The sequence below is a fragment of the Balaenoptera borealis genome (genome assembly GCF_965194805.1).
Source record: "Balaenoptera borealis genome assembly, chromosome: 11".
In the NCBI taxonomy this organism is placed as follows: Eukaryota; Metazoa; Chordata; class Mammalia; order Artiodactyla; family Balaenopteridae; genus Balaenoptera; species Balaenoptera borealis.
Genome location: NC_138868.1, coordinates 72,492,699 through 72,520,161, shown reverse-complemented (window position 1 = coordinate 72,520,161; position 27,463 = coordinate 72,492,699). Strand labels below are relative to the sequence as shown.

General features: G+C 42.1%; 1 long non-coding RNA gene across 1 annotated transcript in view; it reads left to right on the top strand.

Moving 5' to 3' along the window:
* Positions 1–243: 243 nt before the first annotated feature.
* The window catches only part of LOC309606629, a 63,285-nt gene continuing 36,065 nt past the window's right edge, over positions 244–27,463 (top strand). The window contains exons 1-2 of the long non-coding RNA XR_014231991.1: positions 244–248; positions 10,029–10,252. This is a non-coding gene — a long non-coding RNA (uncharacterized lncRNA). The remainder of the gene's footprint in view (positions 249–10,028; positions 10,253–27,463) is intronic.

Genomic DNA, 27,463 nt, shown 5'->3' with positions numbered 1-27,463 from the left:
CTCTCACTATCGCGGCCTCTCTTGTTGCAGAGCACAGGCTCCAGACGCGCAGGCTCAGTAATTGTGGCTCACGGGCCCAGTTGCTCCGCGGTATGTGGGATCTTCCCAGACCAGGGCTCGAACCTGCGTCCCCTGCATTGGCAGGCAGATTCTCAACCACTGCGCCACTAGGGAAGCCCCTTAATGACTTAATTTTAACTTGGTGACCTCTGTAAAAAACTTACCTCCAGATGAGATGGCGTTATGAGGTACTGGGGTTAGGACCCCAGTACCTCATAATGGGGGGGACACAATTCAATGCATAATAGCCTTCCTCTCACTCCTCACCGAATCACAAGGGCTCATAGGAGCTGGATTTTAGCAGAAGTCCCATAGGTAAGGCCATGTGCAGCCAGAGACAGCACAGGAGCTACAGGGAGCTCAGGGGGCGAAGGGGCCATGGGCTCACAGAAAACTTGAAGAAGTCTTCACACGTCTACTGGCTACCACACCAGGGTGTTACAGACAACTTTTCAGAAAATTCCATTGAAAGCACAGGTCAGTGTTTTATTACAATCTTGTGGCAAGTGAAAAGGCCTCCAGTCGACGAATTCAAAGATTCACTTTTGGTAGGGTTTTTTTTTAGGAGAAGAGAATAGTTACATCATTATTGGACTACAATACAAAAAGAAAAGAAAGATTATTTGGCTAAACATTTGGCTAAACAGTAAGACAACTGGCAAGTAGGAGGTTAGGTGATTAGATTCCCAGAACAAAGTTTAATCTAGTTAAAATTGATCAGAAAATTGATTAGTTAAGCATTTTACCAGGAACACTCATTTCTTCCCAGAAGTAGATTTTGAATTATATTAATCAAAAAGGTTCTGGGAATTTCCTGGTGGTCCAGTGGTTAGGACTCGGCGCTTTCACTGCCTAGGGCCCCGGGGAACTAAGATCCCACAAGGCATACCGCGAGGCCAAAAAAAAGAAAAAAAGGTTCTGTCCTAGACCAGATTTCAAATGTTTTTTTTTTCCTCTGGCAGGGGTTCCTACCTGTTCAGCTCCAGCTGACATCCAGGAGGCATTCTAAGGGTCTCAAGTCCCACGGGCACCTCTTTCACACACACTTCTTCACCGCCTCTGCCCTCAGAGTCTGCCCTGCACCGTGTCCTCCACTGGAGCAGCTCCAACCCTGTCTGTCTTCACGCTCCCGGAAATGGGAGTTATTCTCCTCTTACAAAATTCAGACTCCTTCTCAAGGAGTCTGCCTCTCACCTGACCTCAGTCCATCTCCTCTTGGCTCACTGTTCCCCATCCACAGGTCTACAGAACATCCTTGCTGTTCTGTACACCTGTCCAGCTCACTGCTGTTTGGGGGTCTTTGCACCAGCTCTTCCCTCCGCCTAGAGCGTTCTCCTGCAGGGTCGGCTCCTCCCACCATTCGGAGGTCAGTTCCAAGACCCCTCCTCACAGATGCTTTCCTCATCCCTCTCCAAATGACCCTCCATCCTTTAGCCTGTTTACTTTCTTCACAGCACTTAGCGCCATCTGCCTTTGTCTTGTCCTGTTCTCTTGTCTGCCTTCCCTACCAGATTGTTAGATGCATCTGGACAAGAAATGGGTCTGTTCACCACAGTATCCAACTGTCTGGCTCATGTAATAGATGCTCAGTAAATTGTTGGTGCATGTTCAATAAATATCTGTTGGTGAATGTTTAATAAATATACGGAGAAACTGTGGCTCAGAGTAGTTAAGTAATTTGCATAACGTCACACAGCATTAAGTGATGTAGTGGGGAAACTATCAGTAGTTTGACTCACTCTAAAGGCCCTACTCTTTTCACTAATCTTTTCTGTCTTCTTTATCTGTTAACCCTGGGGGACCTCAACACTTTATTGTTAGTCTATGGGCCAGACCCTGTAAGAGTTAATTTCCCCTCTCATTTCCTCTTGACCCAGAGGCCACAAATCCCTTCTGATGCTGTGGGTCCCCTGGACAGTCCTTTGATACCCAATTTGCTTGGAACTGGTTGCCCTTCCTTCCAAAGCATGAGATACTCATTGGGCATCCCCAAAGCCTCTCTTTTTCTCCACCTCAGAAGCCTTTCACTCCACACTCATGCAGCAAATGGTCATTAAAAGCCTTCTCTGGGCCAGGCTTGTTCTAGGAGCTGCCAAGTCATCCCTACTTCTCTCAATCAGGGCTTTCTGTCACCCTGCTGCTTCATCTTATTTCCTTCTCAGTTTCTCTAAAACACAAATAAATCAGTAACCGCTTCTATCTTTTCTCTTCATAAGCCTCTTTCCTGCAGGCTCTCAGTTCCAGGGTCCTGTTCACACCTGCCTGGTCCTGTCCCCAGGGAGGCAGAAAACAATCCAGCCCAGCTCAGAACAAGCATTAGCATATCAAAAACTCTGGTTTACATTGTGGTTACTCCCACTCAGCACAACCCCTGAGGCTCAGATCCAAATAGATTTTGAGGCAAATGGTTTCATGTATTATATTTCCATAAAAGGTGCCTGGTAGGATGCAGACACACAAACCCTGTGGCAACATCTCCTCAAACTTTCTCTGTAAACTCCAACCCAGATACTGAGTGTTGGGCGGTGGAGCGGGTAAGTTGGATTTGCCTGGCCTTGTTTTTTTTCAGACGTTAGTCCAGGACAAGTCTAAAATTAGTCCCACCCCCTCCCAGTGCTAAAAGGCAGCTGGAGCAACATGGGGCCAGTTACTTTTAGAAACCATCGCTTTGGGGCTTAGGGCTGCGCAACAGAAACAGGTGTTGGAAACTGGGCCTGGAACCTGCAAGGCAGGAAAGAAGAGCCGGATCAAGTTCAGGAGGCTGGATCAGAATGCCAGATCCAGGGACAAGGGCTGCAAATCCAGACTGATGCAGTGGCCATGGTCAAATCAAGGAGAAATAGCAAAAAACCAAGCCAGAGCTGCCTGTAGCTCTTATTGCAATGCTAAGGCAGGGTGGGGCTGGGAGGTACAGGAAAGGAAGGAAACAGACATTTATTAGGTACAGTGTGTACCAAATGCTTTATATACGGTGTCTTGTGGAATCTCATTGGTAGGAACTATTACTTTGCCTCTTTTACCATTGACTAATGGAATGTCAGAGCTGTTCAGTAAGTTAGCCGATATCACACAACCAATATATGGCAAAGGAGGGACTCAAACCCTAGCTTATTTAACATAAGGCCTGACTGCCTCTAGGAATAGCAGGAAGGGAGATTTCAGATCCACCCACAACCCATGAAAATGGACCACGAAGTTGCCTCACCAATATTTGTCACATCCTAATTTCCTGGGGAGCCTGACAAAAGTACCAGTGCCTGGGTACCATCACCCAGAGGTTCTATGTAATTGCTCTGGGGCAGGGCTTAAGAATAGGTATTTTACAATCTCCCAGCAGATTCTCTTATGCCACCTGGGTCAAGAACAAGGCTCTATGCTTGGTTGCTGATCGGTTCCCCTAGGGCAAGCTGGAGAAATAGGGTGGGGATAGATGTTTATGCCCGACTTATCTGGGTTCCACTCCAGAGGGGCAGGCTACCTGGTCAGATATGGCATTTTCCACAGAAGATTCTCTGGTTGAGGGTTGGTCTTCTCAAATTCTGAAGTCAGTTAAAGAATTGAAACTCATTCCCACACTGTGCAGTAGAAGCTAACACAACATCATAAAGAAACTATACTCCAATAAACATTAATTTTAAAAAATTTAAAAAAACACAAAGACAGACGAAACTAAAAAAAAAAAAAAAAAAAAAATTAAAATGCTTTCCCACAAAGAGAGGGTGGAGGCCAGGAACCTGGGGACTTAGGATTCTATAAAGCAGAAATTTTCAAAGAAGAGAGGAGTAGAATCAGCATCATCTATCATTCTAACATGTCACTGTGCCCATTTCACCAAACCTTTATAGAGGGAGGAGACTCCCTCAATGTAACTGGCAGGGCTCCCTGCCCAGGAGTAAGAAGTACAGGTGAGTCCACTTCTGATCTCACTCAGGAATGTCTATTCTGGCACATTTAACTCACAGCTTCTATGCAGTTTAGCACTTGATTATGTATCTTTGGTGCCCTTTTGATTTCTAATTGTTTCATATTTAATTAGTTCAAGTCTTGCTTTCTTTGAAGTCTCCTGGAGGGCAGGGACTGTACCATGTAGGAGACAAAAAATAGCATCTGAAAAACCTCTCGTAGTCTTAGCTGGGACATCTTTGGGTCCTCATGATTGCATACTGGCATCATTTTCGAAATTAAAAACAATACTAATGCCTGGGTCCCAATCCTTGAGAATGTGATTTAATTGGTCTGGGATGTGGCATGAACATCATGACTTTTCAAAGATGCACGGATAATTAGAATATGCACCCAAGACTGAGAAACAAAATTGAAGGATAATAAAAAGCTACGTGAGGGCTTCCCTGGTGGCACAGTGGTTGAGAATCTGCCTGCCAATGCAGGGGACATGGGTTCCAGCCCTGGTCTGGGAAGATCCCATATGCTGCGGAGCTACTAGGCCCATGAGCCACAACTACTGAGCCTGCGCATCTGGAGCCTGTGCTCCTCAACAAGAGAGGCCGTGATAGTGAGAGACCCGCGCACCGCGATGAAGAGTGGCCCCTGCTTGCCACAACTAGAGAAAGCCCTTGCACAGAAACGAAGACCCAACACAGCCATAAATAAATAAATAAACAAATCCTTTAAAAAAAAAAAAAAAGCTATGTGAAAAAAGTGACAAAAATGGTTATGTCTGTGAGGAGAAAAATGGGGTTATTTGATTTATTTTATTTTTTGCTAATCTGTGTTCTCTATTTGCTATATAATTTTAAAAGTAAGACTAAAACAAAAATGAAGCTGGATTAGGTATTCCTAAAATTGTTTAATTTTTTCAGAGGTAGATCACTGATGATAACTTGTACCAAGTTGGAATGGGTCCTGATCAGACACTATTCTCATTCACTCAGCAAATATTTATTGAGAGCCTGCTGTATTCCACATGATAGACACTGAACGTATAAGAGTGAATTTTACAAGCACAATCCCTGCTCTCATGAAGTCTACATCTAATGGGGAAGATTAACCATCAAACAAGCAAATACAGACTTCAAGAAGATGTTCTAGTAGGTACAAACAGCTGAGTATTATATTGTTTTGTAAGTAACCATAACAGAAATGACAAATATCCAGCTTACATTTTCTCTCCTTTGTCCAAGACAGACATTGCTGATTGATTATCTCACCCTTTTCTGCTGAAGTTCAGTATCCACTTCAACATAACCGATCAATCTGAGGTGGTGCTTGAAATAAAACATAAATAGTATCCCAGGAAAGAGCTATGAATTATCTTGTTGAAAGTAAACTAGATGACTCAAAAGGTAATCGAAACCTTCTGGTATGGCCAAGTAGCTCCTCTTGGACCATACATCTTGTAGATAACAAATATAAACTCTGGGCAAAATATAAGAACACCTAGTTGAAGGTACTGGAGAGAAAAAAACCAGGCAAACCCAGAGCAGACTGAACCATTGGAAGAAGAGAATGGCATGGGGTAAGTTTCCTGATTTACAACTTTTAGCCTAAGAATAGGGCCCTGTCTGTGATATGCAGGGCAGAAGGGAAGCCCTACATTCTACGAATAAACTCTGCCCAGATCTGTGGCTGACCCCAAACCACATATGTAAGAGGCAGACTTTAAGAGTCCCAGCTACAGCTAAAAGAGCTGAACTGAAATTCCAGCTGCTACTGGGGAGATAGAGTTTTGTAGTTTGAGTTCAGCCACTCTAAAGGCCTGAATAAAGAAAAGTCAATACTCACTAGAACAGCATAATAGAATCCAGACTTTTTACAATATATCATTCATAATGACCAAGATACACTCCAAAATTATTCAACATACAACAAAACAGATTTTAAAAAGAAAACACAATCAATAGAGTCCAACTCTAAGATGACTTAGGTGATGGAATTAGCAGACAAGAATTTTAAAGACGTTATTGTAACTATGCTCAAGTATGTAAAGGAAAATATGTCCATAATGAATGAAAATATAGAAAATCTTAGCACATAAATAGAAATTATTTAAAAAGAATCAAATAAAAACATAAGAACTGAAAAATAAATATCAAATAAAAATGCAATAAGTGTGCTTAAAAGCACAAGGGAAATGAAAGAAGAAAAAGTCAATGAACTAGAAGATAGATCATCAGAAATGATTCAAACTGAACAGAGATATAATAAATGTGCAGAGACTCATAGATCTTTGAAACAATATCAGAATGTCTTATGTACATATAATTGGAGTCCTAGAAGGAGAGGAGAGAAAGCACAACACAGGAAAGTATTTGAATAAATAATGGGTGAAAAGTTTATAAATTTGGAAAAAGACAAATATTTATAGACTCTAAAACCTCAATAAATGCCAAGAAAGATTAATATCAAAACCAAACCAAACAAAACAATGATAAAAACCTTCAGGCATATCATAATCAAACTGCTGAAAATCAACAACAAAGAGAAAATCAAAAAAACAATGCTGAGAGAAATTGAAGATGTAGATAAATGGAGAGATACACTAAGTTAATGGATTGAATGATTCGGTATTGTTAAGATGGCAATTACCACATTGATCTATGGAGTCATTTCAATCCTAATCATAATCCTAATATGCTTTTTAGTCAAAATTGACAAGCTGATTCTAAAATTTCTGTAGAAATGTAAGGAATTTAGAATATTCAAAGAAGTTTTGAAAAAAGAAATCAAAGGTGTAGACTTAACACTACTTGACTTCAAGACTTACCCTAAAGCTACAATAATCAAGACAGTGCAGTGCTGGCACAAGGATCAACAAACAGATGGATAGAACAGAATAAAGAGCCCAGAGACAGACCCATACTTAGACATTTATTTTATTTTTGACAAAGGTGTTAAAGCAACCCTATTGGGAAAGGAACAAATGGCGTTGAAATAATTACATATTCATATGGAAACAAATTAATCTTGCCCTAAATCATACTATCCACAAAAATCAGTTTGTGAAGGACCATAGACCTAAACATACAAGCCAGAGCTATAAAACTTCTAGAAGAAAACATAGGAGATTATCTTCATGACTTGGGGGAAGACAAAAGCCAAAAAAAAAAAAAAAAATTACACAATCAAAATTAAGTCTCTGTTCATCAGAAGAAATGTCATTAGTAAAATGTATAGGCAAGCCACAGGGTTGGAGAAGCTATCTGCAAAACATGTCTGACAAAGAATTTGTGTTCTGAATATACTAAGTACTCCTAAAACTCAATAATAAAATGACAAACAACTCAATTTAAAAATGGTCAAAAGATTTGAACAGACACTTCACAAAAGATGGTAAATTAATGGTCAGTAAGCACGTGAAAAAACATTCAACATCTTTAGTCATCAAGGACATGCAAATTGAACCACTATGAGGTACCATTCCACACTCACCAGCATGGCTAAAATTAGACTGACAGCACCAAATGTTGTCAGAAAAATGTAAACGTACATGGTTGGTAGGAGGGGAAAAGGGTCAAAAAATTGAAAAAGATCTTCCAGTTTCATATAAATTAAATACATCCCCTTTCTAAGACCCAGCAATTCTACTCCTAGGTATTTACTAAAGGGATACAAAAACACATGTCCACAAAAAGTGTGTCCAAAAATGTTCATATTAGCTTTATTCATAATAGCCCCAAAGTGGAGGACCAGGTGTCCATTAATAGGAGCCTGGATAAACCGTGGCATATTCATACAGTAAAATACTATTCATCAATGAAAAGAAATCAACAACATGGATGGATGAATCCCCAAAACATGCTGAGTGAACAGAAATTCCACAAAAGTATACAAATTGTACAATTTTATTTATATGAAGTACTAGAATAGGCAAAAGTGATCAATGGTGAAAACATGAGAATATTGGATCTCTCTAGGAGTGTTAAGGCAGGAGTTTGCTGGGAAAGGACATGGGAAACTTTCTAGGGTGATGGTCAATGTTCTGTCCCTTGATAGGGTCTGGGTTGCACAGTGTGTGCATTTATAGGAACTCATCAAATGATATACTGACAATTTTTGCATTGCACTGTACACGATTTTCATCCGAAAAGAAAGAAAGGAATTGTAAACAAATTTTGAACTCTGGTTAATAACATTGAAGTGCTTTGGGGAATGTATTAATGTCTGCAACTTACTTGGGAATGTAATATCAAAAATAATTAAATGAGCGGCTGGATGGATAGAGGAATGGATAGAGAATTAATATATGATAAAGCAAATACAGTAAAGCGTCACTTGAAGAAACTATGTGGTATGTATATGGGTGTTCACTATAAAATTCTTTCAACACATTTCTAAGTTTGAACATTCTATAATGGAATGCTGAGAACAAAGATAACTGAAGAGAATTGGCAGATTGCCCATGAGATGGAGTCCCGGCCCTGGGGAAAGACACCAGAGTCTAGCTGATGTACAGGGGAACAGGGTAGGCAAAAGGGACTCATGGGTCCAGAAACTGGCTTTCTCTGCTCTATTCTAACTGTGGCGATGAACCTGGGGGCTGAGGCAAAGCAAAGGACCAAGTGCCGCTTGCATTCCATAAGACCCACTGGCTCATGTTCTCTGCAATTGCCTTGCTTACCAGATGGTGACTTTAAGAATTCTCAATGTATATAAATATCAAATCACTATGATGTACACTATGATGAACACATACAAAACTACTATGATATTGTATGTCAATTATACTGCAATTTAACAAAAAGTCCTCAACAGATCTGTTCTAGAAATCTGGAACAGAAGGGGCTGTCAGACACCATTTATTCTCTATCTACTGAGCGCCTGCTGTGTGCTACTCTCTGTGCAAGGCTCTGAGGAGTCTATGATAAACCGAATAAAAATGCCTCCTGCCCTTTTTTGATCTCAACATTGATGAAACTCTGCTCCTCTTCTACGTTTCTCACTACTTACACCCTGACTAGAAGACTTGCAAATCCTTCTACAAGCTATGTTGACATTTCTTAAATCTGTGAATTCAAAAACCCCTTTCTAATGTTGGAACTGAATATCTCTATCTCAACAGAAAGAGATTTTTTTCTTGTTTTACCCTCTCTGGAGTGAAGTTTGACACAGGAAGATCCCCAAAGCCTCAAAATAGTTCAGCAAGAAATTGGACACATGCCTAGTGACCCCAAGTCACTGTACACTCTCCTGAAGTAGAGATGTGATAGAAAGGGTAGTCAGCTGCTAAGCTCAACCCTCTGCCCTACTTCCAACGGAGGTCACAGCCATTACCATGCCTTGTCCTGGCACCACAGCCAGAAGGTCTGCCCAAAGTTTAGCCCAAGGACGTGACATCAAGCAGAGGTGCTTGGCTTCCTGGGTAGCTTGACATGACCTTGAATCCCATGTTACAAATCCGATTGCTCCAGCCTCACCTTTAACATACAAAAGAGAAAATTCCTGACTTAAACAAATGTCTCTTTTCCCAAATTTAGTGAAATGTGGGCACGTTATGAGCTAATATATTAATGTTACAAATGACCCCAAATGAGTTGAGTGGTACCAAAGGCAATAAAAAGAAAATAAAAATAGGTTGCCTTCATTAAAAAGACTGTCAATTTTCCTTTCATACAGTGACTCATTGCCTTTGCAGAACTGAATACTTTCCCCTCTGCAAACTCCAGACCATCACTTATTTGTCATCTTTGTAGGCTTACGAATCACCAGCTCTGCAAATCTCTTAGCACAGTGATCCTTTCCAGCTTCTTACTGCCCCTCCTCCTGCCTGAAAGATCTTTGCTTCTTCTCTCTCCCCTCCTTCCCCAAGAATTTTTGCCCCTCAGACGTTTAAATACCTGTTTTCCTTCCTTAGAATGTTGGATTCTTGGGAGATAATGATATGACTTAGGGAAATAAGTGTGTGGTTTCCCTACCCCTGGTGCTGGTGAAGGCGGTTAGTGCTTCTGGACTTTCTGAAGCTCTTTGAAAACAACAGGGCAAGTCAGATTCCAACGCTTCACCTTCTGAAGGCTGAGCGTGTCTGGGCAGCGGCTGTATAATTTGGATGGAGTCATCACTGGCGAGGCCGAGTTGGCTCAGCCAGGAAGCACTTGTTGCTCTTCTAAACTCCACGGCACCAGAGATGAAGTCACCTTTCTTCTTTTAAAAGCAACGGATCTGCCCTGTGAGTCCCTGTCACGTCTGCAGGAACTCGGTGCCTTTTCCACAGCTGGGCACCGGGACCTTCTCTCAGGTAAGAAAGCTCCTCTTTAGTGGGTTTCCATTCAGGAAAGCTTGATTGGGGTGGGGGAGCACTTTTTAGGGCACCTCAGGGTAAAGTTGGAGTTGGGTCAAGGGACATTCTGGGTGAGGAGGACAGCTGGTTCCCAGGCAGCTGGTACCCACCTGGTGGGCTGGCAGGTCCTGGGCTGGGTGACCACTCAGCTCGGGCTGCAGTGGCATGGAAATCTAACCCGGGCTTGGTTTCAGGTGCCTGTTCTAACAGTGGGACAATGAACCCTTTGGTGAAGCAACTACAAGTGGTCTCCTTAGGCTGGGACTGTCCTACCTGTTTTGCCTTCCTACAACTGGCTTTGTGTTTTGGGTAGAACCCTTAGAGGGTCTCATGATAAAATGGGATGTAAAGAAAAGCAGCAGCTCTCTGGAGAGTCTTCATTTGCTCATTCGCCGGCTTGAATTCTTCCCTTCTTCCTCAGAGTGTAGCAGGGACAAAGGCCCAGCCTCCTTGTCCTGACACGCAGGGACCTCGTGTAAACAATGGCTGTGCTCTCCTGTGGGGCAGAAGCGTACAAACACGTCTTAGAGCCTGTCCGTGCAAGTTCTAAGTTTTGATGTGTGTGCGTGTGTGTGTATGGTCGACCTGTGGTCCTAGGGGCCCCTGAAATCTCCCTGCCACATTTTCTATGAGTTACATGAGTCACTGCCACTAATTGAATCATACAGCTCTTATGAGCTCTGGAAGTCTCAATAAAGACATCTTGGTGATGACGGAGGAGCCTACAGGGTGATAAATGGCTTTTGAGAGAGTTGAACCACAGTAAAGTGAAAACACTGAGAATTTCAGGGTCCCTTTATGACCTGACACAGAACCCTGTCCCACACAGGATTCAGTGCTTTCATCTATAACCTCTGAAGGCAACAAAGAATCTCACTGAGATAAGAGATGCTTGTTTTGTTTTAAATGCAACTGCATACTGGCTGCGAGCGCCTGCTTACTCATTCACCTCAAATTTGGCACATCCAGAATTTATCCTTACCTGAACTCTGTGGAACCTCCCCCCACCCCCCGTGTCCCCCAGCTATGTGAAAAGCACCTGGTTGTCCATGACAGATTTCTGGACTTCACCCTTGACCCCTCCTTCACCCTCACATTCCCACATCTAGTGTGGCAACACGTCCCACAGATTCTGCCTCCATGTGGTCTCGCAGATCCATCCACTCTCCCGCTTCCATGGCTACTTTAAGCCCTTATCACCTTCTCCAGGAATACGGAAACCTCTTATCCCAGCTTCCTCTCTCCAGCCTCATCTTCCCCAGGCAGCCAGAGTGATGATTCTACAATGACTGATTGGCACCTGCACGATCTGATCCATCACTAGTCTGTTGATCTGTCTTCTTATTAGTCCTCAAAATTTTCCTTGCCTACCCATCCCACCACCCTACCTTGGTCCGTCCCACCACCACTCTTTGCCTGAGTTATTGCAATAGCCGCTTAGCTGACCTCCCTGCTAACCAGGCTCACTCCCTTCCTAGTATAAGACACTTCAAGCTTCTTGTCTTCCCAAGAATTTTTGTATTTTATTTTATTTATTTATTTTTGGCTGCTTTGGGTCTTCACTGCTGCGCGCCGGCTTTCTCTAGTTGCAGCGACTGGGGCTACTCTTTGTTGCAGTGCGCGGGTTTCTCATTGCGGTGGCTTCTCTTGTTGCGGAACACAGGCTCTAGACAAGCGGGTTTCAGTAGTTGTGGCTCGCGGGCTCTAGAACGCAGGCTCAGTAGTTGTCGCGCACGGACTTAGTTGCTCCGCGGCATGTGGGATCTTCCCGGACCAGGGCTCGAACCCGTGTGCCCTGCATTGGCAGGCGGATTCTTAACCATTGCGCCACCAGGGAATTCCATTCCCAAGCTTTTTAAGGACATTTCTTATAAGAGCAGAACTTGAAACACTTATTACCCTATCTGGGGTTTAGAAGCATTAGCATTTCTAGGACTCTTGTGGATACTTCAAGGAGGGAGGCAGAGAGAATGGGGGGAGATGGGAGATGTATATTGCGGTGGGAAGATGGCTTGAAGAACACATAACGCTCAGGCCCTGGAACCATGCAGGTCTGCATTGGAATCCTAGCTCCCTACTTCCTAGTGTGGCTTTGACCAAATTGGTAAATTTTCTTAAGACTCATTTTCCTCAACTATGAAATGGAAATAATAATGCCTACTTCTCTGGGTGAATATGAATTAAATAAGAACATTTATGAAACACAGCTATTAAGAGTTTTTAGTTCCTTTCCTTCTTTCCTTCTCTTTTACAGCTTATAATCTCTATCATATATCTTGTAAGTATCCGTGTGTGTATGTATGTATGATTATCGAGTTTTGGCAAGGTGGGGAGGAGGAGTGGCAAAGAAATAGCTGAGAACTCTCTCAAGGAATTTGCGGTTTACTTAGAGAGGTAAAGCAAACTTACATAGTATGAAAACATCGATAAAAAAAGCATTCTGCCATTGTCATGTGTACAGTCCCAGTTGAGTACATAAGTGGGAAGAACTTGAGAAAACAGGTCTGTGAATACCTGCAGACAGAGTGTAAATAAATCTGTATCAAGCAATTTTAGATCTAGGCTCTTCGGGCACTTAAAAATCATTGGCCTCTCTGATGTTGAAGTAAAACTTTCCAGAATGCTTTCCACTTTTAGAGTGATTTAAGGACATACGCATTAGAGTTTAGGTGACTTTACTCATTCATTCATTCATTCATCAAACACTTATTGAACACCTACTCTGTGCCAGGTCCTCTATTATACTCTTCCATGGGACATGGATAATTCTCCTCTTCTTGAATCAGGGATAGCCTTAGGGACTTGATGATCAATAGGATAAGAAGAAAGTGACCTTCGGGGACATGACTAAGTTCTCAGGAGCTTTGCAGCTTACTCTTGGTTTTCTTGGCCCACTCACTCTGGGGGAAGCCAACCACCATATAAAGTCATGTGGTGGTAACCTGGCTCTCTGGGGTGGGGGGAATCCCCCTGATTTGCAGTGTTTACCAGTTTTTATTCTATAAATTCTCCCTCCCACCAAGGCTGATTTCAAGCTACCAAAGTGACAGCACTGAATGCAGGGTTGGAAAGAAATACACAGAATCAGTTCTTACAAATTTGTACAAACCAGTCCCAGTGCATGATGGCCAGTTACCCTTGAGACCATCATCCTGTGAGAACACCCAAGCTAACTAGATGGAGAGGTTCCATGGAGAGAAGCCCAAGCAGCCCCAGATTTTCCAGCCATTCAGATTTAGGCTACAGGAAAAAAGTCTTCAGACGACTCCAGACTCAGCCACTATCTGACTGCAGCTGTGTAGAAGACCCTGAGGGAGAACTTGTCATCTCAGTCCAGTCACCCCACAGCATCCTGAGAGATGTGACAATTCATATTCTCTAGGTTTAGAGGTGGTTTGTTACACAGCAAAGATAACTGGAACAAGGTGGTATTCTTGTTTACCCAGAAGGCAGCCCAGATTAAGCCTCCAAGGGTGTGGAGGGGTAGAGGGATCTATCCAGAGAATTCTTTGTCCATGCATATTCTCAGGCCTCAGACCACTGAGGAAGAAAGCGTTTCATTTAAAAAGGCCTGGGACTTCCCTGGTGGCACAGTGGTTAAGAATCCACCTGCCAATGCAGGGGACATGGGTTCAAGCTCTGGTCCGGGAAGATGCCACATGCTGTGGAGCAATTAAGCCCGTGCGCCACAACTACTGAGACTGCACTCTAGAGCCCACGAGCCACAACTACTGAGTCCACGTGCCACAACTACTGATGCCCGCTTGCCTAGAGTCTGTGCTCCGCAACAAGCGAAGCCACCGCAATGAGAAGCCTGCACACCCCCACTCGCTGCAACTAGAGAAAGCCCACGTGCAGCAACGAAGACCCAATGCAGCCAAAAATAAATAAATAAATTTAGAAAAATAAATAACTAAAAAGGCCTGAGAAAGAGACTCAATGACTTTACTAACTAGTTTTACCCTTATAACTAAATCAGTGAAAGAAATCTCTCTCTCTCTCTTTCTCTCTCCCCACGACCCCTCATCATCTGCCCCATCACTTCCCCATCTAACTCAACTCACATAAAGCTCTGCTGGGATACCTCCCTTACCTGCTCTTTGGACTCTGCTCCATCCTCCACATGGAATTTGCCGGGAGAATCAGGCAGACAGAAAAAACATGAAGTCAAGGAAACGCCCAGAGTCCAGAGCCCTGGAGGAAAGCAACTGAGACCCCTAGAAAAGAGCAGCCAAGAGGAGAATTTAAAAACAGTCTCTAGTGTAGAAACAGGGATTAGTGGTCAAAGCATGAGTCTTTTGTTTTTTTAGCAACTTTATTATTATTATTATTTTTGTTTAATTTTATTTATTTTTTGGCTGCGTTGGGTCTTCATTGCTATGTGCGGGCTTTCTCTAGTTGTGGCGAACGGGGGCTACTCTTCATTGCGGTGTGCAGGCTTCTCATTGTGATGGCTTCTCTTGTTGTGAAACACAGACTCTAGGCGCTCAGGCTTCAGTAACTGCAGCACACGGGCTTCAGTAGTTGCAGCGCGTGGGCTCAGTAGCTGCAGCACACGGGCTCTAGGGCACAGGCTCAGTAGTTGTGGCACATGGGCTTAGTTGCTCCGCGGCATGTGGGATCTTCCCAGACCAGGGCTCGAACTCGTGTCCCCTGCATTGGCAGGCAGATTCTCAACCACTGCGCCACCAGGGAAGTCCCAAAGCATGAGTTTTGAAATCAGATGACCTGGGTTCCAATCTGGATCCTGACATTTTCTATTTGGTTGACCCTGGAAAGTATCTAGACATCTCTCTTCTCGGTTTCCTTTATCTTTTTAAATTGAAGTATAGTAGGTGATTAACAATGTTGTGTTAATTTCAGGCCACCAGCTCCACACAATGACCAGCAACCTGTCTCCGCCAGTGAAGGGTCTTCCTAATGTGTGGAAACCTTTCCTCCTTCACAGCTCCCTCCCACAGGTGCAGGTCCCGTCCCTATTCTTTTGTCTCTGTTTTTTCTTTTTTCTTTTGCCCTACCCATGTACGTGGGGAGTTTCTTGCCTTTTGGGAGGTCTGATGTCTTCTGCCAGCATTCAGTAGGTGTTCTGTAGGAGCTGTTTCACATGTAGATAGATGTATTTCTGATGTATTTGTGGGGAGGAAGGTGATCTCCACTTCTTGCTCTTCTGCCATCTTGAAGCTCCTCCCCTATTTGGACTTAAAGTACAGGTTCTGGCCAACTTTTGTGAGCTCTAGTTGCAATGACAATTTGTTTTCAGCGCTCTTGCAATACTGATATGGGCTTCCTTTTTCCTCTGGGATTATTTGGGCTCTTGCTTTATTACTGCAAGTGCCTCCTGGGCTGCTTGGTGGATGTGGAGTGAGTGATGTGTCCCTAGCCAGGCAATTTCTGGGGGGAAAAGTAATGTCAGGAAGGAAGTCTAACCATACTAGATATTAAAGCATGTCATGACATTTACAATAATTAAAATACTGGTGCAACACTAGAGAGATCATGGAAAAGCATGAAGAGTCCAGAAATAGATCCAATAAACATAGCAATGTGGCATTTCAATCTAGTAGCACTGGGATAATTGGCCACCACTTGGAAAGAGTCCACTTTTTAAAAAGTAGCCAGTTATCCCAATATAGTTTATTGAGTAATCCATCTTTTCCCCACTGACTTGAAATGTCAATTTTTTTCATATACCAAATCAATTTTATTGATTATTTTTTAAACTTTTTATTCCAGTCAAACAGTTTATTCCAGGAATAAGATTACCCTCTTTGAATTACTTTAGCTTTATAATTTGTTGTGTTATCTGAGAAAGTAAATATCCTCTCAAACCCTGCCATTATTTTTCAAATCAAAAATTTCTAGGCTAATAACCAAAATATATTAGTGTGAAAAAAAAGCCAGTCACAGCAAAACAAAGTATGTGCATGTGTGTTTGTATACTATTCATGTGTGTGTCTCTCTCTCTATATACATATATTTGTATGTATAAATACATGTGCATATATATACATACATGTACATATATATTTGCATAGGCATAGACAATTTTTGGAAGGGAACACATGAATCTAAAATAGTTACTTCCAGGGAGTGAGACTGTTGGGGATTCTACTGATGAGTGAGACTTACTTTTTTCCACTTTGGGCAATTCTCCACTTTTTATGTATTCTTTAAAAAACAAATATGTATTTCTTTTATAATTAAAAACAGTACATGATTTTCTCTGCCAGAAACCCAAGCCTGTACAAGGGCATATCATGTATATTAGTGTTTCTCAATTGTGACTGCACATTAGAATTACTTGGGAAGCTTTTAAGAAATACGGATGCCCAGGGACCTGCCCCCAGAGATTCTGATTTCACAGGTCTGGGAGAGGCTGTGGGCATCAAGGCATTTTAAAAGTACCCCAGGTAGTTATGATGTGCAGTCACGGTTGAGAACCACTCCTGTAGATAATGTGAGGCTTTAAAGGGTCCCCAGAAGGCCACCGCAATGAGGTCTTTTCAGAATATAGTTATTTGGGAATGCAACCCAAAGTAATCCATCACTTCTCTATCAGGCTAAATGTAGGCATGAGATGGAGTGCAAACAAGTCCAGAGGGAGGTGGTGGAAAGAGCTTTGCTTGAATGTGTGTGAAAGCATCCATCTCTGTAGTAGGCCTTTTTGTTGAAAGGTATAGATCATTCAGGCTTCCTCCATACATAAGGGATTCATATAAACTAATCATGACCATAAAAGATACAGGAATCTCATAGAAAACCAGAAATAGCAAAACAGCTGTGCCTCAGGAGCCCAGATTGTGTTTGATACTGGAAGGTTCCAACAGAGAACCAGGGTTACTTGGAGACCTTCCCATAGGAGGCTTTCAAAGTTCTTTCATCTGGAGAACTGCTTTGTTAAGATGAAATGCCCTTTGGAAGCCTGATCTGGAAAACAGATCAAAGAGGAGCCTGAAGAAACCTGAGAATTAACTGGAAACCCCACATTATTGTAACGCTTTCTGCTTCTTGTGTGTGTGTCTTCTTCTGATGCTTCTCCCTATTGACTGCCTGATTCTGCCTCTATAATACTGATAGAGGAACTGATTGGCCCAGCTAATCCACTGTGGTCTGTCTCTGGTTGGACAAGCTTTTCCACACCAGGTGACTACAGAGATGGAGCTAACAGTTCATGAGTCATACGCCTATTCATCCCTGGTCACCCGGGCCAGAGAGGGCCTGGGGAGAACAAGTGGGTGCACAAAGCTGCCTTGGGATTGCAGGCTGAAGGCGTGGGTAAGGCAGTTCCCCTTAGAATGGGAAAGTGGACGGAACATCCACCACGATTAACCTGCCCAGGCCAAGCACTAAGTTGGTCATCGGTGAGTGCCAAATTGGAGGAGGTTTTCCATGGGGTGTGAAACTGTTTAAATTCAAGCAAAGATGTGAAAGAAAAACTGTCAGGAATGAATAGATGGCCCTTGCATGCTGTACATCTCCAAAGGTCTTTTCTTGCTCTATGAATCTGGGTTTCTAAAAGGTCTTAACAGCTGCCTAGGAGGTCAGGAGAATGGAATTCATGTTCCCTTGGGATTAGCTCTGGGCCACATGTGGCTTTTGAGCACTTGAGGTGTGGCTGGTACAAATTGACTGTGCTGTAATTGACTGGGTTTTGAAGGCTGGGTATGAAAAAAAGAAATCTGACATTCTCATTAGTAATTTTTTGTATTGAACACATGTTGAAATACTATTTTGGATATAGTGGGTTAAAGAAAATATATTATTAAAATTAATTTCACCTGTATTACTTTTTTTAAAATGTGGCTATTAGAAACTTTAAAATGATACATGTGACTCACATTATCTTTCTCATGGGCAGCTGGGTTAGATGGTGGCTCTGCTATCTCCGCCTGCACAGGTCTGGCTGTAAAGATCTGTGTATGAACGACAGTTCTTTGCTGTGGGGCCCACATCAGTATATTATTCTTGGTTCATAATCAGAGCTGTGGCAGTTCATCTTGCTCTGGCTCTCTCTCTCTTTGCCCCATAGACTGCAGCCTGATTCCTTTTCTCAGACAGAACCACTTAATCCTCTCCTGTGGTTTTCCAACATCCCATACCCAGGCAGCATTGTTCACGACTCTGCCTCAGCAAGTCCTTACAGAACTTTGCTCTGCCTCTTGGCCTCTGTTATTCTTTCCTGCCTCATTTTCCCCCTTCCTTTCCAGGACCGGCACACAGCAAATGTTTCGCATTTGTATTCTTGCCCACTTTTTACAAATGTCCTTTTCCGGGATGGCTGTCCTTTTCCAGCAGTCTTCCTTTGGGGACAAATGACTCCTTCCTAATGCTTTGTCACAGTTTATCCTGGTTCCCCATGGAATGAAGTTTGTGGATGGGACTAAGTCACTTCCAGAAGTGTATCTACTTAAAGAGTTAATAATGATTTTAATAAAAACAACTACTGTTGCCATTTATTGAGTTTTATTACTGGCCAGGATCTATACGAGGTACATTATAGATATTTCTTATTTAACTGTGATAACAACTTCACAAAGTACGATCCCCTATCACAGATGGGAAAAATTAGGTTCAATGACTTTATATCCCTTGCCTACAGTTCTTGCTAGGAAATGGTGGACCTGTGATTTAAATCTAGATCCGTTCCCAAAGTCCTTGTTCTTACCCATTACATTAACACTGCCTCCTGGATGCTCTGTCACCTCCCAAGTTGGGCAACTCCAAGTTGGAATTCAGTGCTGCCTATCAAGTGATATCTATAAGCAAATTTGCTGTTCATTTGCATATTGTTTTGATGGTTCTGCAGCTGACATACCATTCTCATGAAACTCTGATAAAGATGGAATAATGGACTTTATGAGCTCTATTTCATACACTGGAAAAACTGAGCTCCAACAAGATGAAGTGATTCATCTGGGGTTACAATTTGAGTAGCAATCCCAAGCCAGGCGAGAACCCAGTTTTCTGAAAATATTTATTCCCTTTTTTCTTTGCTCATCAGGGTGTCCTTGGGCATTATGCTGCCTGGATGGCAGCATATGGTGGCAAATCACGTGTTACGCTTGCTGATGTAACGTGAGTTATGTGAAGAGTTTGCAGGCACGGACTCATTTGAGTTTCTCAGCTGTAGGTGTGTCAGTTTCACTCATTCAGCAAGCATTGCCTGAGCCCAAGTCTGGCCAGCCATTGTGCTAACGGTGGGCATGAAAGGGTGGATAAGATATGATTTTGTCCTAAGAAGACTACCTTCTAAAGAGGATGACAATCGTCTTGTAAAGAGAGTATTATCATCCAATGGAAAAGTGTGGTCTTAATGGACTATAAAAAGTTCTGAGAAGTGCAAAGGGAGAAGGAAATAACTCTGCCTGGGAAAGTTTCGTGGTGGAGGGAACTTCTGAGCTTGGTCTCAATGGACTGACTTTAGACATGAAAAGCCTGAGTCACTGAGAGTTCTGCAAAGGATCTCATCATCTTATAACTTCATTAAGTTTCCTAAAAATATGCTTGTTGCCACAGCTCCTTAGAGAGTAGTAGCATAGATTATTTATTGGAGTACTTAAAATATTAACATCAATAAATTCCACAGGAACTTCACAAATACTCTGCCAAGTTGGATAAGACAATCTGAAAGACTGGTTTTTAAGTTACTCAAACTTTCCAATTCTACAAAGTTGATAAGAATATGTGGAAACAAATACGAAACCCAGGGAAATCATGTCAACTCTCTAAACAGCCATTTCAGACAGAGGAAGACTCCGTGCCTCTAGCATTTCACATCTTTTTATCCACATAAAGAGATGTAATATTTCACAGTGGATATTTACAGTGTTCTACTCTCTTTCTTCTTCCATCCAAGCTTAAAAGTCTTGTATTTTAAGTGCCGTTGAATTTTATTGTTTAAATATTAAGAGCCCAGGGCTTCCCTGGTGGCGCAGTGGTTGGGAATCTGCCTGCCAATGCAGGGGACACGGGTTCGAGCCCTGGTCTGGGAAGATCCCACATGCCGTGGAGCAACTAGGCCCGTGAGCCACAACTACTGAGCCTGCGCGTCTGGAGCCTATGCTCCGCAACAAGAGAGGCCGCGATAGTGAGAGGCCCGCGCACCGCGATGAAGAGTGGCCCCCGCTTGCCGCAACTAGAGAAAGCCCTCGCACAGAGACGAAGACCCAACACAGCCAAAATATATATATATATATATATATATATATATATATATATATATATTAATTAATTAATTAAAAAAAAAGATATCGGAGGCAGAAATTAAAAAAAAAAAAAAATTAAGAGCCCAGATGTATACTCTGATATATGTGGTTTATTTGGAGCTGAAAGGAAAATATCCTTCTAAGTTTAGAAATTGAAACTCATCAGAGCCAAACCCTTGGGGCAGCCCAAGAAGAGAGTGCCCTCTATCATACTGTGGTCCACAAGGTTGCCAATGATTGTTTTTTTCTGATAGCTGATACCAGGCTAGACCTAGTGCAAAGGATTGAAAGTTTGTGTTCCCTCAAAATCCGTATGTTGAAGTCCTAACCCCCAATGTGATTGCCTTAGGAAGTGGAGCCATTGGCAAGAACTTAGATCGTAGGGGTGGAGCTCTCATGCATGGGATTACTGCCCTTTTAAGAGGGAGCCCCCCCCCCCCCAGAGAGCGCTCTAGCTCTCCTTCTGCCATGTGAGGATACAATAAGTCAGTAGTCTGAAATGGAAGAGAGTCACTCCAGAACCTGACCTTGCTGGTACCTTAAACCCAGACTTCCAGCCTCAAGAACTGTGAGGAATACATTTCTGTTGTTTATAAGCCACCCAGTCTGTGATACTTTGTCATAGCACCCCATCTTGACTAACACACCTAGATCCTAGATGATAGAGATCTTAGCTAGAAATTCCTAGTTGAGAAGGAAGATCCCATCTTGTGACCTCTTCCTTCTTGTGCTTCAATTTAGTCGTTTGGTTTGTTTCTGTGACCAGATATATTTATACCCCCTACTCATAACCAAGATGGAACGTTCCTTCTGATTCCTGACTCACTGAAGAATAAGGTCCAGATCTGCTTGGAGAGTATTAGAACTGGGGTAAAATCTTGATATTCCTGAAAGAGAATCTCACCTTCAAGCAGCCTTTGAAGAATAGAACAAGGGGCAGGAGCTTCTAGGATGGCTCAGCGGCACTGAGGGTTGTTGGTGAATGTCAATATTTTGTTGAAAATTTTAAAATGAATTGCTTGACTGAAGAGTTCACAAATACAGTGGGCTGCCTGGGGAGAAAGTGAGGTCCTTCTCACTGGGTATTGAAGTACAGGCTGCGTAGACATATACTGGAGAGTCATGCATAAGGCAAGGGTTAGACTAAAGGTCCTAAGATCCCATCTAATTTCCAGATTCTATTATTTGCAGATCTTTGGTTTACTTTGTGCATGCCTCTAAGCTTGCACTTAGTACATTGTTCTGTAATAATATGTCCAGATATTTGTCTCCCCTACAAGGTTGAAAACTCTTTGAAGGAAGGGCTATATTTATCCTTTTCTATCCCAAGCACTTAGCACGGTGACTCGTACATAGGAGACACCAAGTAAATATTTATCAAATGAATGAATGAATTCATTTTATATATTTATATCTATACATACTTTTATGTATATCTTGATTTATAGTATAAGATATCAGCAAGTGGACCTGCTTGCTATGAGGGTGTTCATATTCTTTAGAACCCATGGCTGCTTGAATGCCTGAATGATGGAATATGCCATCCGATTCCCTAAGCATGGCACTTCTAGTTAATTAATCTCTTCTCTACTAATGGAGCTGTATTATGGCAGTTAAGGCAGAATCAAAGTATGGATAGGGTTTTTCGGAATTGTATTTCCAGATTAAGCCCCCCCTCCCATCCCAGAGATGACCCTGGAGGTTATTGGTTAGAGGTCCAGGTATGACTTGGCTGCATTAGGTGGGCAAGTATCTCCTGTGGATAATCAGAAGTGTAGCTGCATGCCAGTCTTGGGGAGGGAGGCAGGTATATGATGGGCAGGGGCTCCAGGGGCATGCTGGGCAGAGGAGCAGGTATGCACACTGAAGTGGGAGCATAAATGGGATAATCTCAGCCAGTTAGACTGGATGAGAAGGTCAGAATAAGGCCAGGAAACAGAGGCAGATAGGGTGCGGGTTTTAGGTGGAGAAATTGCCAAAGCAGCAGAGGAGGGGGATGAGGTTGCAAAGAGAATACTTTCCAAAGGGACATGTTAAACTGAGGGATGCTTGTGCCAAACACCATTCAGTACTATATTCATTCATTCGACAAACACATATTGGGTGTTTGCTTACCTTGCGAAGCCCCTGTACCAATGCTAGGGATACGAATAAATAGAATCTCTGCTCTTACATACATATACTACGAACTAAACGCTACAGGCATATTAACAGACAATTACAGTTCAGGGTGATACACGCTGTTATGAAGCAAGAACAGGGCAGTCTAGGGGGACACGTAACCAATTCTGAGATGTGAAGGATAAGTTGTATTTTGCAAGGTGAGGCAGGAAGAACACTCTTGCTCCAGCTCTGGGAATGGCTGAATATCCAAATGACCAAGAGGGGAGCTAATTCAGGGACTGCAAATACTTTGCAATAGTTGGGCCTTCTACGCCATGTTAAGTAAGCGGTCCAGACTTCCTCCTGGGAATAATGAATGATTGGAGTGTTTTGATCAAGGAGTGACATGATCAAATTTGTGTTTTAAAAATATTACAACAAAGTGTGGAGAAAGGGTTGGAGGAAAGAAAGACCAGGACCCACTGAAGTCATTGCCGTGTCTCAGTGAGAAGGGATGGCGGCTGAGCTAAGGATGAGACAATGAAAGCAGAGGGGAGTTGCATCCTTGAGACATTTGAAAGTTAAACTGGACAAAGCTTGGTGATTGATTTGATGTGAGATGTAATCAATTAATCAAGGATGACCAGGGAATTCCCTGGCAGTCCAGTGGTTAGAACTCGGTGATTTCACTGCTGGGGCCCGGATTCAATCCCTGGTTGGGGAACTAAGATCCCACAAGCTGTGTGGCATGCCCAGAAAAAAAAAAAAGATAACCATTTTCTGGCTTAGACAGCTCCAGGGGTGGATCCAAAAAGAGTTCTGGTGGTCGGGGAGACCAAAGGCTAAACTCTTTAAGTCCAAAGGTCCATCTGGCCTCATACCCTCTCTTAAGGTAGACAGGTCTCCTTTGGGAGCTTAATGGGATGTAATAGCTGACTAGGGTCCTTACCCACACTGGCCATTATCATTTATTCATTCATTCAATCAACAAATATTTGTTAAATATCAATTATGTGTTCATATTATGCCAGTATTCCATAGATCCCAATGTCCCACTCTGCAGGTGGCTTAGTTCTTTCTCTCTCTCCCCACTCCACCTGTTTTTTTTTTTCTTTGCTATTTATTTATTTTTTTTCAGCTTTATTGAGGTGTAATTGACAAAAACATTGTAAGATATTTAAAGTGTACATCATGATGATTTGATCTACATATACATTGTGAAATGATTCTCCCATCTAGTTAATACATCCATCATCTCACATATTTATCTTTTTTTCTTTTGGTGAGAACATTTAAATTACACTCTTTTAAAAAGTTTCTATTGGGCTTCCCTGGTGGCGCAGTGGTTAAGAATCCGCCTGCCAACGCAGGGGACGCAGGTTCGAGCCCTGGTCCGGGAGGATCCCACATGCCACGGAGCAGCTGGGCCCGTGCGCCACAACTTCTGAGCCTGCGCTCTGGAGCCCGCGGGCCACGACTGCTGAGCCTGCGTGCCACGGCTGCTGAAGGCCGGGCGCCTGGAGCCCGTGCTCCGCGGCGAGGGAGGCCGCCGTGGTGAGGGGCCCGTGCACCACAGTGGAGGGTGGCCCCCACTCGCCACAGCTGGAGAAAACCCCGCGCGCAGCAATGAAAACCCAACATAGCCAAAAATAAGTAAATAAAATAGATAAGTTTATAAAAAAAAAAGTTTCTATTATACAGCACAGTGTTTTCAACTGTGGTCACTGTGTTATACATTAGATCTTCAGACCTTGTTCATCTTAGAGTTGAACGTTTCTACCTTTATACTAACCTTTCCCCTTAGCAACCACTTTCCTACTCTCTATTTCTATTAGTTCCACTTTTCTTTTCTTTTTAGGTTTCACATGTACATGATAGGATGCAGTATTTGTCTTTCCCTGTCTGGCTTATTTCACTCAGCATAATGCCCTCCAGGTTCATCCATGTTGTTGTAAATGGCAGGATATCTTTCTTTCTCATGGCTGAATAATATTCCATTGTATATATATTCCACATCTTTATCTATTCATCCACTGACAAGACACTTAGGTTGTTTCCATATCTTGGCTATTGTGAATAATACATCAATAAACATGGACTACAGATATCTCTGAAAAAATGCTTCTCAAAGTCAGAGTTACAACTGTTAAGTTTCCAATAGACTCTCCCACTCATGCCATCCACCCTACCTTATTGTATATATTATTGTTTGAGCTGCCATGTGCTATTTTAGACAAAACTATTTCCTCACTTCTTATTCCTATGGCTGCATAAATGTTTTTTTTTTTTGCCTTTTAGTTTCTTTTTCATGGACTTAGTCTTTGATAGAATTTTGACTTGGATAGAGGTTAAAAATTTTATAGAAAACTCTGAATAAGTTGTTTTATATGGCCAGAAGTCTGGAAAATATTTTCTAGCCTCCAGAGTTTCATGAGCCACTCTGGGGCTTCCTGTGACTGATGTGATGGTGTTAGAGTTTCAGTAACAGATGTGATTGATCAGTCTTCCTTGAAATACTTGTGTTTGATGCAATTCATTTCACATTTTGTTCTTGGCTTTCCCAAGCCGAGGTGTGAAATTCAAGCATCAGAGAAACCAGCAGGGTTTTTGAGTTGAAGTCAATAAAACACTCAACATGAACCTATGTAGTTCAGATTAATAAAATAAAATGTATGGGTGTGAGAGCCTAACCTCACACATCTAGAAGATATCACGTTGCGAATCTGTTTCCTTGGGGCCAGTGAGTGTCGAGGTCACTGGGCCAAGAGGGATGGAGAATCTACTTTGAAAACTACTCTCTTCTCCAATGATTAAGTAAAGCTCTATTTTTAAAAAAATTTAATTTAATTTACTTATTTTTTTATACAGCAGATTCTTATTAGTTATCTATTTTATACACATTAGTATATATATGTGAACCCCAATCTCCCAGTTCATCCCACCCCACCCCCTTTCCCCCCTTGGTGTCCATACGCTTGTTCTCTACATCTGTGTCTCTATTTCTGCCTTGCAAACTGGTTCATCTGTACCGTTTTTCTAGATTCCACGTATATGTGTTAATATATGATATTTGTTTTTCTCTTTCTGACATACTTCACTCTTGTATGACAGTCTCTAGATCCCTCCACGTCTCTACAAATGACCCAATTTCATTGCTTTTTATGGCTGAGTAATACTCCATTGTATATATGTACCACAACTTCTTTTTTTTTTTTTTAATTTAATAAACTTTATTTATTTTTTGAGCAGTTTTAGGTTTACAAAAAAAAAAAAGTATAGCCTTTCCACATATTCCCTGGCCCGCCCCCCCACCCCCGCAAGTTTCCCCTATTACTAACAGCTTGCCTTAGTGTGCTATATTTGTTACCACAACTTCTTTATCCATTCACCTGTCGATGGGCATTTAGGTTGCTTCCATGACCTGGCTATTGTAAATAGTACTGCAATGAACACTGGGGTGCATGTGTCTTTTTGAATTATGGTTTTCTCTGGGTATATGCCCAGTAGTGGGATTGCTGGGTCATATGGTAGTTCTATTTTTAGTTTTTTAAGGAACCTCCATACCTTCTCCATAGTGGCTGTATCAATTTACATTCCCACCAACAGTGCAAGAGGGTTCCATTTTCTCCACACCTTCTCCAGCATTTGTTGTTTGTAGATTTTCTGATGATGGCCATTCTGACCGGTGTGAGGTGATATCTCATTGTAGTTTTGATTTGCATTTCTCTAATAATTAGTGATGCTGAGCAGCTTTTCATGTGCCTCTTGGCCATCTGTATGTCTTCTTTGGAAAGATGTCTATTTAAGTCTTCTGCCCATTTATGGATTGGGTTGTTTGTTTTTTTAATATTGAGCTGCATGAGCTGTTTATATATTTTGGAGATTAATCCTTTGCCCGTTGATTCGTTTGCAAATAATTTCTCCCATTCTGAGTGTTGTCTTTTCATCTTGTTTATGGTTTCCTTTGTTTGCAAAAGCTTTGAAGTTTCATTAGGTCCCATTTGTTTATTTTTGTTTTTATTTCCATTACTCTAGGAGGTGGATCAAAAAAGATCTTGCTGTGATTTATATCAAAAAGTGTTCTTCCTATGTTTTCCTCTAAGAGTTTTAGAGTGTCTGGTCTTACATTTAGGTCTCAAATCCATTTTGAGTTTATTTTTGTGTAAGGTGATAGGGAGTGTTCTAATTTCATTCTTTTACACGTAGCTGTCCAGTTTTCCCAGCACCACTTATTGAAGAGACTGTCCTTTCTCCATTGTATATTCTTGCCTCCTTTGTCATAGATTAGGTGACCATAGGTGCATGGGTTTATCTCTGGGCTTTCTATCCTGTTCCATTGATCTATATTTCTGTTTTTGTGCCAGTACCATATTATCTTGATTACTGTAGCAGTAAAGCTCTATTTTTGTCAAACAAAGTTACTAGAATCTCCAACTCTCAAGGGTACTGCAAGGATTAATAAAATGGTTTTGAGTGATCAGTGTATGGTAAATAAATGTTGCTTTTTAAGGATGTACTTATTATTGTTGATATTATTTCAAAATTGGTAAAGATATAAGATGTTGACTATTTAGTTCATTTGATTAAATGATGATACTAGTAAGATCATGGCCCAGGTTTGGATTTCTATTCCAGACATGTTTTTAGTTCTGCACTAAAAGAGAACATGTCTTGTTCCAATGGCAGACTACCTTTAGCCTCAATCAGCCACCTCTCACATGCTGAGGCTGATATCTCAATTTGCTAATGGACAAATAACACAGCTTTCTTGGCCTACTAATGTGGTTGGAGAGGTCATCTTTGTATGTAAAAACATATTATTATAGACTGTAAGTCCTGGAAGACTGTACAGATCTTTGAC